This window comes from Leuciscus leuciscus (assembly GCF_965113295.1).
Source record: "Leuciscus leuciscus genome assembly, chromosome: 1".
Taxonomy (NCBI): Eukaryota; Metazoa; Chordata; class Actinopteri; order Cypriniformes; family Leuciscidae; genus Leuciscus; species Leuciscus leuciscus.
The window spans coordinates 9,142,463-9,159,790 of NC_138725.1; the positions used below are offsets into that span (position 1 = coordinate 9,142,463).

The window sequence follows — 17,328 nt, forward strand, 5'->3', positions numbered from 1 at the left end:
TTCTCCACAACGCAATTCATCCTGTGGTACTATTTCTGCATAGCCACTACTGATGACATTTTCAAGAAAGCTTGTGTATTCTTGATGGAACTTCTCATTTCGTTCCATTTTCCTTTTTAGTCCAACGAGGCGCTGTTGAGCAATACAACGATTGTTTGGCAGAGTAACCTCTTGGGCTTTGAATGGCAACTTTAAACTGTAATGTCCGTCCTTTAACTTTACAGATTGGTCCATTATTTCAATAAATCTTGCCTCTTGCCTTGACATTTCTTCTTTGTCGTCTGCGACTTTTTCATTGAAGTCACTTTGATACTGCTTCTCCAATAGCAGCTGAAGTGATTCTATAGATATTCGGTTTACAGTAACAGTAGGATAACCAATGTCATTCATGTTGTCTTTGGAATCCTTTCCTAAGCCATTGATCACCCACCCTAATAGGGTTTTAACAGCAAAGGGACCCTCACCTTGGCTATTCACAATGTCCCATGGTTCTAGCAACTTTGAAGCATTAGTACCTATTAATAACTCCACGTTAGCATCAATTTCAGGGATTTCAATGTGATCAAGGTAAGGCCACTGAGTAATGTCCTCTTGTTTTATGATGTTTGCTGTATCAACTGGCATTGTTTTCTGTGTGTAAACATCTGGAAGACTGTAGTACCTTGTTCCATTAAGGCTTGCTACTTCAAGTCCATTTACAATGTAGGTTGACACTGATGTTTTTGGGCTCATCGTTAACAAACATATTTTTGACTTTGTTCCAGTGAGATTAAGTCTACGCATAAGAGCTTCAGAGCAGAATGTGGATGTTGAGCCATTGTCCAGAAAAGCATAAGTCCGAATGACCTTGTTGCCTTTTTGTGCTTTTACCTGAACTGGGAGGATGGAGAGCATTCCATTACTACCGGCCCCGGTCTGGCTCCCAAATGTCTGAGCTGACACAAGTGTATGGTTTACAGCTGGTTTAGGTTCATAGATGTTGCCGTTGATGTTCATCGATTTGTCTTCTTGTTTGACGTAAATGTGTAAAGCTGTTGGATGGCTCTGTTTGCATTTTTTACAGGTTTTACGCTTATCGCAATTTTTGCTCAAATGCCCAATGTTGAGACACCCAAAACATACCCCTTTTTTCTTTAAGAAGTTGATCTTTTCACGATGTTTGTTCTTTGCAAATCGTTGACACTCATCCATACTGTGATCTTGTAAACAGAATAAACAATTGATGCTGATGTTGTGGTCTCTTGGTTTACCTTCTTGTGTGTCCTTGTGTTGCACTTTGCTAACAGCACAGACGTTTGTAGCAAAGTTATCTCGCTTCAACTTAGACTTGGCTGTATACACATCCCTTTTAACCTGCTTTTCTCTTTCAGTAGTTTGAATATCACCAAAAATAGGATCAGACAAGATTTTGACTTGATATTCCACAAATTGTACAACGTCTTTAAAGTTAGGTCTGCGGAGGTGTCGCTCCCGAATATCACATGCAGAACTTCTAAATTTTTCCCTCAATTTAAAAGGAAGTTTTGAAACAATAATTTTGAGGTTAGCCGGCAAGTCCAGCTCTTTCATGTCCTCCAAATCTGACATTGCATTATAGCATCCACGTAAAAATAATGCATAATCCTGTAGTAACAAAACACTTTCAGGCTTCACCACAGGCCAGTTGAGAACCTTTTCCATATATGCTGCTGTAATCTTGGTTTCATTACCGAAGTGTTCACGTAGGAGAGCTTTAGCTGTTTCAAAGCCTCTCTCCGCACTCATATGTAAACAGCTTTGCACAAGGTCGTGAGGGCGCCCCCTAGTGTACCTTTCTAAAAAATACATGCAATCACCTTTAGATGCAGCTTTCTCCTCCACACAATGCTTAAAGGCTTGCATGAACATTTTGAACTTCAGTGGATCACCTTCAAAAACAGGTATTTGTCTTGGTGGCAGTTGGCTTGCTTTGTGTTGTTGTAAGAGCAGCTCGGATATTTCATTTTGCCTTTGCAAAATCTGTTGTGTAGAATTGTCATCAACTGCATGTGCAACATTAGCAGTGGATCTTGCAACTGCAACAGGTACATTTTTACTACTCATCAATCTGGTAGATTTCTCAAACTTTACATCAGAAATGTCAGATTTTTCTTTCAATTTTTGCTTCTCAAAGTAAGATTCCATTCCATCCTGATCTGAAAATGTTTGCAGTACTGCCAACTCTGCATCTGAGGCTTCAATCTCAGCATCCATTTCCACTTGTTCCAGTTTTTTACGTATTGACTCCGCCTCCTCTTCCAATTCATGCTTCTTTTTTAATGCTGCTGCACGTGCTATGAGTGCAGCTTTCTTGGCTTTTGCTTGTGCATGTGCAACTTCCAATGCAACTTTGCTTGATCGACTTGATCTTTCACTGGTGCTGCTTTTAGTGCATGATGATGTTTCAACATTTGATACACTGTCCGTTGGCTTTATATCATCCACAAGGGAAACAGTTTCCATAGTACCATTTGTACTCTTAAAATGATTTTCTACACACTGGCAAAATTCATTCACACTTAAAAGCTTTGCTTTGAACCAGGTTTCATGCTTTTCTTTTTCATCCGCAGGTAGCAACTCAAGCAGCTTGTTATGTGCAACTTTTGCTTCTTTAATCAAGGCTTGATATTTGCTGAAGCTACTTTTTATTTCAGTTTTATAACCAGACTGACCTATTAAACCCTGAACAGTTTGTTTTATGTTGGCAGCTTTACTTAATTTGGATTTTCTTAACGTCTCTAAGTCACTTAGTTTAGAAAACAGTGCTTTTGCTGTCAGTTTTATAGATCTTTTCCTCACAGAGGCTTCATCCTCATTAACCTTTTGTAAGTCAGCTGAAACCACATTTGTTACCTCAGTACTTTGACTATTTTCATCCATTTTACCTCGTTTTTAAATCAACAACCCAAAAACAACAGCAATATTTCAAAATATCATGGAAACGAGCATCAGAATCAGAAATAAAGCATAAACACTTTCATCATCTTTTTTTTTTTTTTTTTTTAACACAAATGTCTCTTATTTCAAGTCCTCGTTTGAAAATGTCAAGTTCAATAAATCAAATGTCAATGCATTGTGTTCTTGTCACTCTTGCCGTTTACACTTTAGTAACTGCAGGCAGTTCTGGTTCATGTGTCTTCTTACGTGTGTGTGTTATCTGCTCATACCTCATTTACTCGTGCAGGTCCAACAGAACTTTCCTTCACTTGGTGATGTGTCCAATCCTCACTGACCAATGCGAGAACACTCACCAACCTCCGTCGTGACCGTGTCCAATCCTCACTGACCAATGCGAGAACACTCACCAACCTCCGTCGTGACCGTGTCCAATCCTCACTGACCAATGCGAGAACGCTCAATAACCTCCGTCGTGACCGTGTCCAGACAGCCACACCATCCACTGTGAGGCTCAAAGCGTTTTAATCCGTCATCCGCTACCGATCACCGCTCATCCGTCACTGCGTGGCTGCCTCACTGTCCAGTGTGAGACCCGCTGCGCCAGTAGTATAGGCCTACTATTTCCAATGCCAGCGTTTCCACTCAGCCGATCGCCGTCAAAGACAAGGTGCTCCCACCGCAAAAGGATCGTGTCGTTAAAACTTGATCAGTCTTTTTCTCTTACAGAGATGGTTTTTGACTAATTGTTGGCGCACATTTAAGTCGTTTTTGCACGCGTGTTTACCGGCGTGCTGTTTCCTTGTAGCTTAAAATATAAATAATACACTTTCAAAACTGTGAACTTAAAGTTGGATATATCAATCCATTTAATAAAATAACAAAAAAAAACATAAACAATTCAGTCTACAATTTGCCGTGTCTCACGGCTCACGCATGGGTTTCACGTAGGGTGACCAGATGAGATTGGCTGAAATTCGGGACGGGGGGGGGGGGGGGTCTATGGGTCTATGGGTCTGGGGTGACGGGATGGGGGGCTTCTATGATATTAGACTGCGTAGCCTATAATAAAAGATAATGAATTTCAAACCTGAACCAAACATATTTTTATGCAAAGATCAACAGTCTGTCATTATTCTTTAGTCTGTCACAAAAAAACAAAAAAACATTAAAATCATGGACACAAATGTCATTGTGAAAAGAAAAAAACCAATGACTGTTGTAAGTAACAGTGCGTAAATCAGACCTTTCAGTATAGCCTATCGCTAATAAGCTTTAACGAAAATAACGAGATAATTGTGTCGTGAAGTATTTTTTTTGTACACAGTGCCGCGAACAATCAATCACAATCAATCACTCCTTTACGCATGCAGCACTGTCCTCGCGGCTGCAGCAACTTGCGCTCTAATAATAGGCAAAATAGGCTACAGAATATTTTGTTTTGTATTGACAGGTGCAATATTTGAAAATCGATCATATTTTTTTTATTATTACATTTATATCTGCATTTATGTAAAAACTTAAACTTTCAAACATCAAAATGTCATTTATTAATATGTTTTCATGTCAAAATGACATACAAACGTCTTTTCCTATTCTATTTTGCCTTGCGTGTCGCGTGAAAAATAGGCGTCGGTTCTATTTCTAGCATGCACGCGTTTTACGCGCGGCTCGAGGCGCGCCTGCGACGCGCGTGTCACGCAGGCAGTGTGCAAGCTCTAACGGACGAGTTAACCTGTTAACAGGGGAGCCGAAATAAAAACGGACACGCCACGCAGCCAGTGTGTCGCCGGCCTCAACCTCCGCAGACAGTTTTTAATGTTTATCAGACAATAACTACTCAAGATTTTGCTTTAGTATAATTTTCGGGACAATTAGGGCCAGATTCGGGATTCGGGACAACAGTTTAGATTTCGGGACTGTCCCGAATTTTTCGGGACGTCTGGTCACCCTAGTTTCACGGTCAAAAACCATATGCCTCGCTGTACGCCACACCTGCACTAATTAACCCCAGTGTTAAATAGACCTGTGGCAGAAACAGCGCCATGCCATGGCATTACTCAGAATGGCTCCAACACAACCATAAAATAATATTATCATGTGAATTAGAGGTAGTTCTTATAGGAAATCTATCTTGTGCATCGTCAGGGGTTTCATTAAAATCTGCAGCTATAATCAAATAAGCATTACTAAAACGACTGTATACTTGTAAGCTTAGCTCCCAGTTCTTGTTGCTGAACCCCCTCTCCTACAGTTGGCGGCCGATGACGTCACCGCTCGCTCGCGCCGTCTCTTCCGTCATTGAGAGTTTCAGCGTCGAGTCTTCTGAGGTGAGGAGAGCAGTTCACGGTATTTCTCATATTTACACAACCATCACACACACTTTATACAGTTTGATTAAGCGACAGGCTCATTTCTGTAGTGTTTTCATCGATCACAACGATACTTATGCATCTTTTCTGGCGTGAAATAAACATTTAGTGCAGCAGCAGCGAGCATGAGGAGAATATGTTGAGTTCATTCAGACCTGAGCGATGTTGAGTTCGTTTCTGTGATTGTTTCTGTGATTGTTTCGTCAAGTCAAAAGTCAAAGTTTAAGATCTGTGAGGGAATTAATGTGAATCGATCTACCTCGGTAAAGTTGGTTTCATATTCGCACATTCGGACTTTGTTTTTCAATAGATTTCCAAAAGTAGATGCGAAAGTGTAAACGTAAGTTCAATAATATTATTGGCATGTTTGACCATTAGCTCCAACTAATTTCATGAAGAAAAATATACTATTAATGAGCTGATATCATATTTTCTATGAATATCCACCGAATATATTTCTCGGTGCGCTGGCGAATTAAGGGACTGTCTAAAAAGTTGTTTTTTTTTTCATTGTGTGCAAACAGACAACTCAAATTTAGCAAAATACAAATGTACCAGCAAATATCTCTCACATTATTTGTTCAAATTCTATTGATTGTACTTTAGCAACAATAAAAAGTGCATTGATTGAAACCTGCCTCACTGTACATAATGTACATAAATATTGTTAAAGAAAATTACATTAATTCACCAAAGGGATTTTGTTTTACTATCCGAAGGTTGTAGCATGTTCCTAGTGACCAGTCTGACTTACCACAGGTGAGATTTTGACAAAAACTCCTTTACTGTACGTCCAGTTGACATGTGTTTTTTTTTTTTTTTATACTGTAATTTACCCTAAGTATTTTTTGGTGTTCCAAAGGCTGTAGTGCTTTCTTACGGCCCAGGCTGACTTACTACAGGTGAAATTTTTACAAATTGAACTCCCTTACTGTACAATTATGAAATAATTTTATGTAATAAGCATTTTTTACATGTTTATTACACATGTTTATGAAATAAACTGTAAATCACCTATAGTGGGGTTTTTTTTATATATCAAAGTTTGTAGTACTTTCCTAGTGAAAGGACTGACTTACTACAGGTGTAATTTTGACAAAAACTGCCTTACTGTACATACAGTTGACAAAAATGTTTTTTTTAAATAACTGTAATTCACTGTACGCATTTTTTCGTGTTTCAAAGGCTGTAGTGCTTTCCTACAGCTCAGAGTGACTTACTACAGGTGAAATTTTGACAAAAACTGCCTTACTGTACGTACAGTTGACAAAAATGTTTGTTTTTTTAAATAACTGTAATTCACTGTACGCATTTTTTCGTGTTTCAAAGGCTGTAGTGCTTTCCTACAGCTCAGACTTACTACAGGTGAAATTTTGACAAAAACTGCCTTACTGTACGTACAGTTGACAAAAATGTTTTTAAGAAAATAACTGTAATTCACTGTAAGTATTTTTTCATGTTTCAAAGGCTGTAGTGCTTTCCTACGGCCCAGGCTGACTTACTACAGGTGAAATTTTAACAAAAACTGCCTTACTGTACGTACAGTTGACAAAAATGTTTTTAAGAAAATAACTGTAATTCACTGTAAGTATTTTTTCATGTTTCAAAGGCTGTAGTGCTTTCCTACGGCCCAGGCTGACTTACTACAGGTGAAATTTTAACAAAAACTGCCTTACTGTACGTACAGTTGACAAAAATGTTTTTTTTAAAATAACTGTAATTTACCCTAAGTATTTTTTGGTGTTTCAAAGGCTGTAGTGCTTTCTTACGGCCCAGGCTGACTTACTACAGGTGAAATTTTGACAAAAACTGCCTTACTGTACGTACAGTTGACAAAAATGTTTTTAAGAAAATAACTGTAATTCACTGTAAGTATTTTTTGGTGTTTCAAAGGCTGTAGTGCTTTCTTACGGCCCAGGCTGACTTACCACAGGTGAAATTTTTACAAATTGAACTCCCTTACTGTACAATTATGAAATAATTTTATGTAATAAGCATTTTTTACATGTTTATTACACATGTTTATGAAATAAACTGTAAATCACCTATAGTGGTTTTTTTTATATATATCAAAGTTTGTAGTACTTTCCTAGTGAAAGGACTGACTTACTACAGGTGTAATTTTGACAAAAACTGCCTTACTGTACGTACAGTTGACAATGTTTTTTTTTTTAAATAACTGTAATTCACTGTACGCATTTTTTCGTGTTTCAAAGGCTGTAGTGCTTTCCTACAGCTCAGAGTGACTTACTACAGGTGAAATTTTGACAAAAACTGCCTTACTGTACGTACAGTTGACAAAAATGTTTTTAAGAAAATAACTGTAATTCACTGTAAGTATTTTTTCATGTTTCAAAGGCTTTAGTGCTTTCCTACGGCCCAGGCTGACTTACCACAGGTGAAATTTTAACAAATTGAACTCCCTTACTGTACAATTATTACATATGTATGTAATAAGCTTATTATTACATATGTTTATTACATATGTTTATGAAATAAACTGTAAATGTCCTATTGTTTTTTTTTATATATCCCAAAGGTTGTAGTTCTTTCAAGGACTGACTTAATACAGGTGAAATATTGACAATACCTGCCTATACTATAAGTTTAGTAGGCTACATACATTTTATGAAAACAAATAATTTCACCTTTTTCAAGTTTCAAAGGTTATTGTATGCTTCTAGTGATGTCTCTACTCAATTAGTTTTGGTAAAAGTATTAGGTAAAAGTAAGTTTTACAATGGTTGTTTCTTGTACAACACATTTATTTCATTGATTAAAAAACTGCAAATATTTTAGCGTAATCATCTTTTCAACATTACAAAAATGCTTTTAAAGATTAAATATCAACTTAAACATTTTAATTTGTTATAGAAATTACTTGTTTGATTAATATTATTTCATGTATCATTTAAATGCCTGTATTTGCTATCTGAGGTGTGACTGAAGGGTCTGGCCCATGCCAGGAATGCATTAAAGGGCTTGCTCATTTAGCCCGGCTTGCAGAAATATGGACTTCTATAACGTTTCACAACATACATCTGCTTTTCTTGGCTACGCTGGTCTCAGGGGTCATTGAAACCTATATTGAGAGACCATTTTTTAGTCAAAGTCTATATTTTACAGTAAGATAAGTGTCTTATCCTTGAGAGAAAGAACGAGAAAAAGGTTTTGAGAAGTCTCCTGTTAAAAAGTTAAAGCTTTGCCAAATGTGTGTGTGTTAGTATTCTTGGTTACAGGTTAAAGAACAAAATATAACTGCAAGCACAGATACAGGGCCAAGCCCCCAAAGCACCAGCAAGATCAGGACGAGTAATAAGATAATAAAGCATCATTTTTATATAAAATTCCTGCATTTTGGATTTAGCGAGTTCCTTCACATATAGACACCATGTCTGGAACAGAAGAAACTTTTCCACTACTTAAAGGTTGTATGAGTGATTTTAGGTCCAAATATAAATTATCACATTAATCTAATCTTTCCTAACGATCCACTAGCTGGCTGTCCCATAAGCAGGCTGTCAAAAAAACGCGTATCTGTGGGCAGCCTAGGCTCTGAGATCTGCACACAAAAACAATGGGTATAACTAAACACTCAAAACCAAAGTAAACACTGCTCCAACCAATCACCGACAGGATGAGCTCAACATGTTTAGCGCCACCTGGTGGTGATTGGGTGGAAAACTTTGTTTATGTTGTTGAAAGCAGTTGATTTTGTGTGCAGATCTCAGAGCCTAGGCTGCCTACAGAGACACGTTTTTTTGACAGCCTGCTAATGGGACAGCCATCTGGCGGATCATTAGGAAAGATAATTAATTTATGTTTGGACCTAAAATCACTGATACAACCTTTAAGGCCACAGTACCTCTTCGTCCTGGGCATGGCATGTGGCACACAAAGTTCAAACCAACAACCAGAATGGTTCAGGGCTTGTAACAAGGTTTAGCAGCTTCTGCCACAGTTGATGCTGTCTTACCAAGCTGCTGAGGAGAGACTTAAATTTAAGATTGAGCACACAAATGCATGTTGCCCAAATCAGCAAGCTAAGTCAGCTTAATGCTAATGTAGCTTACGGTTAGCCTGATACCAAAAGAGATGGTCCAAAGATCATGTGAGCTATTTTTGCCATAATTTAACCAATTTTGAATGAGAAGTATTAAAAAAATGAAAATGTACTTTTCAAAATGGCCACTAGTGTAATGGGTGGAGTCTTAATGTAAGATATTGATTGGGATCACCATAATGAGTGGAATCCTGTGTACTAAGTTTCATTTTTCTAACAAAGGGTTAAAAACCCTTTGGAATATCAAAAAAATACATTAGGTGAATTACAGTCATTATTTTCATAATCATTTGACAATTGTACAGTTAGAGAGGTATTGTCAAAATGTCTCCTGTAGTAAGTCAGAGTGGTCACTAGGAAAGCACTACAGCCTTTGGCACATGACAAATTACTTCAGGTGAATTACTGTAATTTTTCCATATTCATTTCTGTGTACCGTATGTACAGTAGGGAGGTATTGGCAAATTTTCCTCAGTAGTAAGTCAGGTCACTAGTAATATTCTACAACCTTTACAATATCTCTTTGGTAAATTATGGAAAGTTTTACATAAACCAATATGAGTTTTCTGTTCGTACAGGCAGCCTCAGCAAATATCAAATCTAAAGCTATAACTTTGCATTATTTAACTTAATGCGTGGTTCTGAATATGTACAGTTCAGTAATGGCCTAGTGTTTGGAGATAACATTCAGATATTCTAAACTTTCTTGGTGTTAAATTTTTCAATAAATATTTCTTAAATCCAACATTGGAGGTTTTGTGTAACTTACAACATGTAACATTCTCAAGTTGCACTAACTCTGTCTTGGAAGTTTCAATATAAACCTCAAAATAAAATACACCTCGTAGTTTGGGTACTGTGAAATCATTGTTTGGCATGTCATATCTGTAGAATTATAGTAACTTTGATATACAGTAGAATTTTACACTCAATAGAATTTACAATATAGGGAACACAAATATTTAGGACAACCATGAATTTCTTCCTTGGAGCCTACTGAACATATACATATTAATGAAGTTTCACCTAAAATTCAGCTAAAATTTACAACAACATGTACACTAAACTTTACACAACATGATGACTAATTAGTTAAAACTACTGAAAGCTAAGTGCTGAATCGGTAAAAAGAAATCAATACACTAACAGTTATTTTAAAACAACTGATGAATCCTGCACAATCAGCAGTGTGATGATATTAATATTTTATATTTTCATTAATCATCTAAGCTGGATTTTGTTAAATTCTGGAGTTTCTCTGTACTGTGCGAAATTGTACTTTGCTTTGTTAGAATTTGTAATTTGTTTATGTTCTCTGTTTTCAGATAAGAAATAAAACAGTAAAATAGTAAAACCAGTGTTGTATTCAATAAAATACAAAAAGACAGTTTCAAAACACTTTGAACGTTTATATATTTTCCATACATACATACATACATATATATATATATATATATATACATACACACACACACTGTACATGGTAACAAAGTAAACACACATGGTAACAAATAAGAACAAAACATTACATCTCCTACAAAAAAATTATAAGCACAAAACACAGGACCATGATTCATCTTCAGGTGGGACCATTATGTCCAGACATTTAGTGTGAAACCACCTTCTGCATAATTCACACTGTATCTAAGAAGAAAATTGGAAATATATGTAAATTGTTTTTCCATGTCATAGTGTAGTTAGTATACATTACATTGGCAGTGTTTAGTGATGACCATGAGATTTAATGTAATAATTACCCAAATGCAGTGCTCCTCTGTTTGGACTCCTTCTTTTTGTCCACAAATGGAACAGTACTCTTCCCTTGACACTGTAATTATTTTAAAGTCAATCTTATAATGTAATTCTGGGTAATCAGATACAACAGTACTTTCATATTTATTTTGAAAATGATACCTGATCCAATCAAAATTTCTTTTGCAATCTGCTTTCTACAGTGGTGCATCCACTCATCTGATGGATTGATATTGATGCTCTTAGGTATGTTAGGGAAGTTCTCCACCAGCTGTTTTGCCATCTAGAGAAACAGCAGTGAACAGTACAATGAAAAACCAGGAAAAACACACAGTTGTGACACATTAATGTACACATTTTATTCATTCATTACCTGCATCACGAATACACCACAGCTAACACCATCACTCTGAAATGTGTGAGGTATTGTGCCAGGCTTCCATTTGATGTTGGTCCAATCCTCTCTTCCATGTTGATTTTTTCTCTCAATTAAGTATTCACTAAAGGTGGTGAAATACATGGAATCAGTTTTGTGATAGTTTGTCAAAGTGTTATAAATGTGAATGGTTGATGGGGAAAACAACAAAACAATGTACCCAAATCTGCCACATGCATGTGAGGCATCATCCATTTCCATGGAACCACTTTGAGGGTCAAGCACAAAGATTGTTTCCGATTTAGCATCCAGGTACTAGGATAAAGAAAGAAATAATACATGAATCTTCTTATTATTCTTATTTAGGTTCACAATAATAAGAATAATAACAACAACAATACAGTGTCCTTCTAACATTAGTATCTGGATGCATTAATATGAGTAATGGAGTACAGAAATACACAATATGCTTTTAACTTACCACTAACTTCCAGTGCACATTGTTTATGTTTACAAAAGTAATTGCCCCATCATATTTCTCAAAGTTTACCTACGATGGAAAAATTCAACTGTTATTTTTGCCTAGATTTAAAAACTCAAAAACATTCTGGAATTACTTACTTTTCGTAAACTTTGTCGTGCCAGTTGCTCCATCGTACCATGCAGAATTACATATGTGGTATAATGACTCAACTGGTATAGGGGAGTAGTTGAACCCTTTTTGTTGAGTAGGGCCCGAATGTAACTCTCTATTGCCTGAATCCATCAGCAAGTACAAAGCATTGCAACATTGACACGGAAATGACCTATATTCTGACCCAAATGCGTTACTGTCTTACATATAAATAAAGTAACTTGTCATAATGAGCTTACCTCTCCAAAGACCCAATTATGGGGCTTCAATGTCTGAAATGTTTTGTGATGGAGCAGGTACTCGTTTTTTTCTTCTGTGTCCTCCATAATAGCTATAAGTAGCTCTGTTGGTTTATTTGTCCACAGCAAGTCAACCTGCAATGACATAAACATGAATATTTTGTCTTAAATTATACATTACAATTTCATTTAAAATTCACAATTCCAGCACAATTGTCCAACTGTCACTTTTGTTATTATTATTCTTACTTCTTTCTCTGAAAGAAGGACTTCTGCTGGAACATTACAGGGATCATGTGCTGACTCTTGTTCCACATTCTTTGTAATTGGAGGAACAGAAATTGTGTTGGGGGGTTTTCTTTGCTTTTTGTGGGGGACTGGTACTGTGTGTGGAGCAGAGTAGAATTTTGACTTTGTACCTAGGAACCTTGCTTCTTTCCTCTTCCACGTCTCATGGGGTTCCTCAACATCCATTGGTGGTACAGGCTTGATCAATAAACCTTGGGACAAATTATGTTGGATCACATGTTCTTTGTACCTGGCCTGCAATGATGGGTAAATTTTTCTTATGAATGTTCCTGGTGTCATTTTTTTTATTTTACCCATGATGGAGTGTTTAACAATTCCAAACCAGTTCTCCACATGACAGTTGGTGTCCCTTGTCTTTTCTTTCTCTGCTAGACTTGAGGCATGTCTTTTGAGATCCCCTAAAAGCAAGCCACTCCACATTGGAAAAATCCCAATATAGGTATCAAATAGCATGCTGATGATTCCCGGACAGAAGTATGGGTTCTTTTCAGAGATGTCATGTGCCTCCTGCTTCCTAGCCTCTTCCAACACCTTATGAAAATACAAAGTGAAAGGTGAACTGGCCATTATCGTTTTTGCATGTTTTTTTTCTTCAAAGTCACACTTGTTTTCCTCCAGTTCAGTGTCTTCAGTGGGTTTTTCTGTGGATTTTTTAATGATATGACCCAACACACAAACACTTTCCTCAACACTTTTCGTGTATTTTGGAGTTGTTAGGGTGGTACATAATGCCCTGAAGATCTGTGTGGCTTCAAGCATGGTGCTTGAATTTTGCAGTCTGGCAAAGCAAAATGTGGCAAACTCTACCAAGCCCTTGTCTTCTGTCTGTCTGAACATTGCCTGACGGACTGCTTTCAAGACATGGGCAGAGCACATATGCAGAACAGTGAATGGTTTTAAATCAGCAGGCAAAATTTTCCGATGACAAATGTCATATGCTCTGTTGAGATAAGACGTTACATTCTCTTTATTAAATGCAAGTAAGACACTGTGCATCAGAGCCCAGCTATAATCAGTTTCAACCTGAGTGATGTGTATTTGTGTATATCTTGACAAATGTAGTGTAAACTGCATAAGCCAAAATGTAATCGGGGGAACTGAATGTTCACTGGAAAGCATTTCAGACACTGGGAGAGGTGGTGCATCCCGACCCCCTCCTGGAAGTGTAAGGGAGTAATACAGCACTTTTTTCCCTTGATTTGTGATTTTTGTGACGAGTCCCCCAGTGGCATCAAGGTAGAGGGTCACAGAACTTTTTCTTCTGAGGTGTTCAAGAAGAATGCTGATGCCCATTTCAGTAAACAAATGGACCCCAAAAGGGTCCATGCTGAAATGTTGAATGTACCCTGGCATTTTGAAGTGGGATGTGTCACACTCTCTTAAAATGTTCTGTGTGAGGTGCACATCAATCAGCATGTCTCTGTGGAAGTTCTGGCTTCTTCTTACCTCTGATCCTATGACCTTAAGGACATTTTTGTTGAGGCAGCTGCTCATATTCCCAGCCAGTAGCTCTTCTGTGGGTGTTGATGCAAGCTTGCTGTAAAAAAAATTACTTGGTCCATGGGTCATTGAGCGTGCAATTTTGCCTCGTTTTGTATAGGTCGCTGGCCTAAACCTTCTTTCACCTATTTTATGATGGATTTTCCCTTTCTGTGTGACCCAGATTTTCACTTGAGAATATTTGTCTGGTTTATTTTTTCTTTGGAAAATATATTTGGCAGAGCATGATTTAAATGTGCATACAGCCACAATGTGCAAATATGGAGATTGATTTTTTCTGCTCAGCAAAGGTTTAATGTGCTGATACTTAAACGAAAGTGTGCAGCAAGCATTTTTTTGTTTGAATTGGTTATATAGATAGTGACTCCATGGCTTTCTGAGCTTTGTGGAGTTGTGCAATGGACATATTTTGTCCCATACTTTTCTTTCCAGATTGATTGAAAATTGTCGAAAAGCATTGGATGTTTTTCTCCACACTCCTGTCTCCCGGGAGACATGGCCAGGTTCCTTAGTGTCTGCTGCACTGAGTGGTTCCATGTCTTCCAAGTCCACACTTTTCTCTTCCAAGTCCACACTTTCCTCCATGTCCTCTTTCTCGCACAGAGCATTACCTGTGGGAAAGCAACTTCAATAATCACGGCATGCTTAATTTATGACAAAATTTTTACAAATAGAGAGTATGCATGCTACTATGCTATGTTGTAGCCATAAACAAACACATTTTCATATTTGTTAAAATATTATAATGTTATTTTTTTTTCCATCTATGTGGATTATGAAAGTGAACAACAGCATGAGTAAGATGAGCAATATAATCAAGGAGACGAAGGGTCAGACGGGATTTATTTTTTACCACTTCAGTTTTATTTTGTAGAAAGTCTTTAAAGTGAATTTCGTTTTGTATAAATTGTATATCAATTTTAATACATTTTTCATTAACCAATTACCTGGATTTAACAAATATAGCAGACAATATTATCATGATATGGAGGCACTGGCGTGGTCTCTTGCATTGCAGGTGAATGGAGCCCATCTCATCATTAACCGAAACTCAGCTTATGCTTCACAGACACGTGAAAAATATCTATAGAGAGCTTGAAATATCTTTAAACAAAACAATTGAAAATGAAAATGTATATTTGTCTATTACTTGAGGCAAAGCTTATGAGTTTGGGTTCATTTATGAGGCGAGCTCCAGTTCACGCACAACACGGAGCTCCTGAAGTCCTGATATTGCCTGCTATTTACTTCTTATGTAATAAATCCAGGAAATTGGTTGATGAAACGACGAATAAAATTAAGATACAATTAATACAAAACAAAATTCACTTTAAAGAAAAGCTTAATAGAAAAAAAAAATGAAATGGTTAAAATCATCTCTGCCCACTCCATTTGTCTCCCAATTGTGCAGAGACTGGCATATGTTTATTTTTAAAGGCCAGTTATTTCATGGATCCAGGATAGTCTGCATCCTGATAAAGTTTGGCCTTTGGAATTAAAATCACCCCACATTATCACATACCCTTCACCATACCTAGAGATTGGCATGGGCTACTTTCCATAAGATCATCTCTCAATGCAAATCAAACCAGCTAAGCTAACTGAAATAAAACCATGTGCATCTCTAGGTAAGGGTTTGTGATAATGTGGGGCGATTTTATTCCAAAGGCCAAGGGAACTTTATCAGGATGCAGACTCTCCTGGATCCATGAAATAACTGGCCTTTAAAAATGAAAATATGCCTGTCTCTATTGGAATTATATAGGCCCTTACAGTGAAAAGATTGTAATGTCCGCAACACTACTTACTCCCATATTTTAATTAAAAAGGCAACGTTTCGACCCTACTGGGTATTCTTCGAGTACACAATAAGGTTATTTTTTTTTTGCCTGAACACCCAGTAGGGTCGAAACGAAAGTAGCATTGTTGCGGACATTACAATCTTTTCAATTTTTTATTTTTTTATTTTTGGTCCAGCACCTGCCAGAAGGTGGAATATGCACACAATAACATGTTTAAATATATATATAAATATATATATATATATATATATACACACGACCTCACTCGTACAAATTTGTAAAATTTTTGCTGAATCGTACATATTTTACAAGTTGCCAAATTCGTATATTTTCAAATGACCTACCCCCTGACCCCGCCCCTAAACCTAGGCTACCCATTACGTGGGTTAAGACAAATCGTACGAATTTGTATGAGTAATGGTTGTCGTAGGAATTCGTACAAATTAGCCACTTTTTAACCACTCGTACAAATTTGTACGATTTGGTCGTTGATTTTAAATGCTTTTAAAAGAAGACTCTACCATGGCTGTGCTTATTTGATAAAAAAATACAACAAAAATCAGTTATAGTATTAAATGTTATTCCAGTGTAAATCAGCTGTGTTCTATGTGAATATATAGTAACGTGTAATTTATTCTTGTGATCAAAGCTGATTTTTCCAGCATACTCCAGATTTCAGTGTCACATGATCCTTTACAAACCAGCTAATATGAGGATTTGATTCTCAAGAAACATATATAATTATTATCATTGTTGAAAACTGTTATTTACATTTATTTCAGGATTCTTTGATTCAAAAGAAAGCCCATTTATCTGAAATGGAAAGCTTTTGCATTAAACCCGCTCAAAAGTTTGGGGTCAGTAAGAATTTGTATGTAATTTTTTTTTGGGGGGGGGGGGACATATAAATCAACACATTGATTCATTAAGGGGGAATTCAATTTATCACAAGTCACAAATACATTTATAATGTTACAAAAGATTGCATTTCAGATGCTGTTCTTTTGAACTTTCTTTTCACATATATATATATTCACGTAGAAAACAGCTGATTTACACTGTAATAATATTTCATAAGAATAGCCTAACTGATTTTTATAATGGTTGTATTTTTAATCAAATATTACACAAACACAGAATTGCGCAGCTCACAGGGCCCTGTCAATAGCATCCCCTCAGCACCTGCTTAAAAATGATCTGGCACCGCCCCTGCTGTAAGATCCTGGTTTGTAAATGCAGCTACACAAGCCGCGGTTCAAATGCCGGCCACAAACGCTGCTGTGAAACGAGTCGATTTTCGCACACAATGTCTCCTTTTGAGGTGCTGTGCCATGCTGTTGAAGATTTGCGTTTTTGTGGCTATTTATC

The 17,328-nt window shown here is 36.9% G+C and overlaps 1 protein-coding gene and 1 long non-coding RNA gene across 3 annotated transcripts in view; one reads left to right on the forward strand and one right to left on the reverse strand.

Moving 5' to 3' along the window:
* LOC309492428 (uncharacterized protein) overlaps positions 1-17,328 on the forward strand; it is a 291,943-nt gene that overhangs the window by 101,766 nt on the left and 172,849 nt on the right. The window contains exon 1 of one of the 2 annotated variants that reach the window (XR_014203537.1): positions 5,182-5,243. The exons of the other annotated variant lie outside the window; for it this stretch is intronic. The gene's annotated coding sequence lies outside the window, so the exon portion shown is untranslated. Of the gene's footprint in view, positions 1-5,181; positions 5,244-17,328 lie in introns of those variants that run through there. 2 annotated transcript variants of the gene reach the window in all.
* Positions 1-17,328, reverse strand: part of LOC309492816 — a 120,306-nt gene that overhangs the window by 19,923 nt on the left and 83,055 nt on the right. The window lies entirely within an intron of this gene.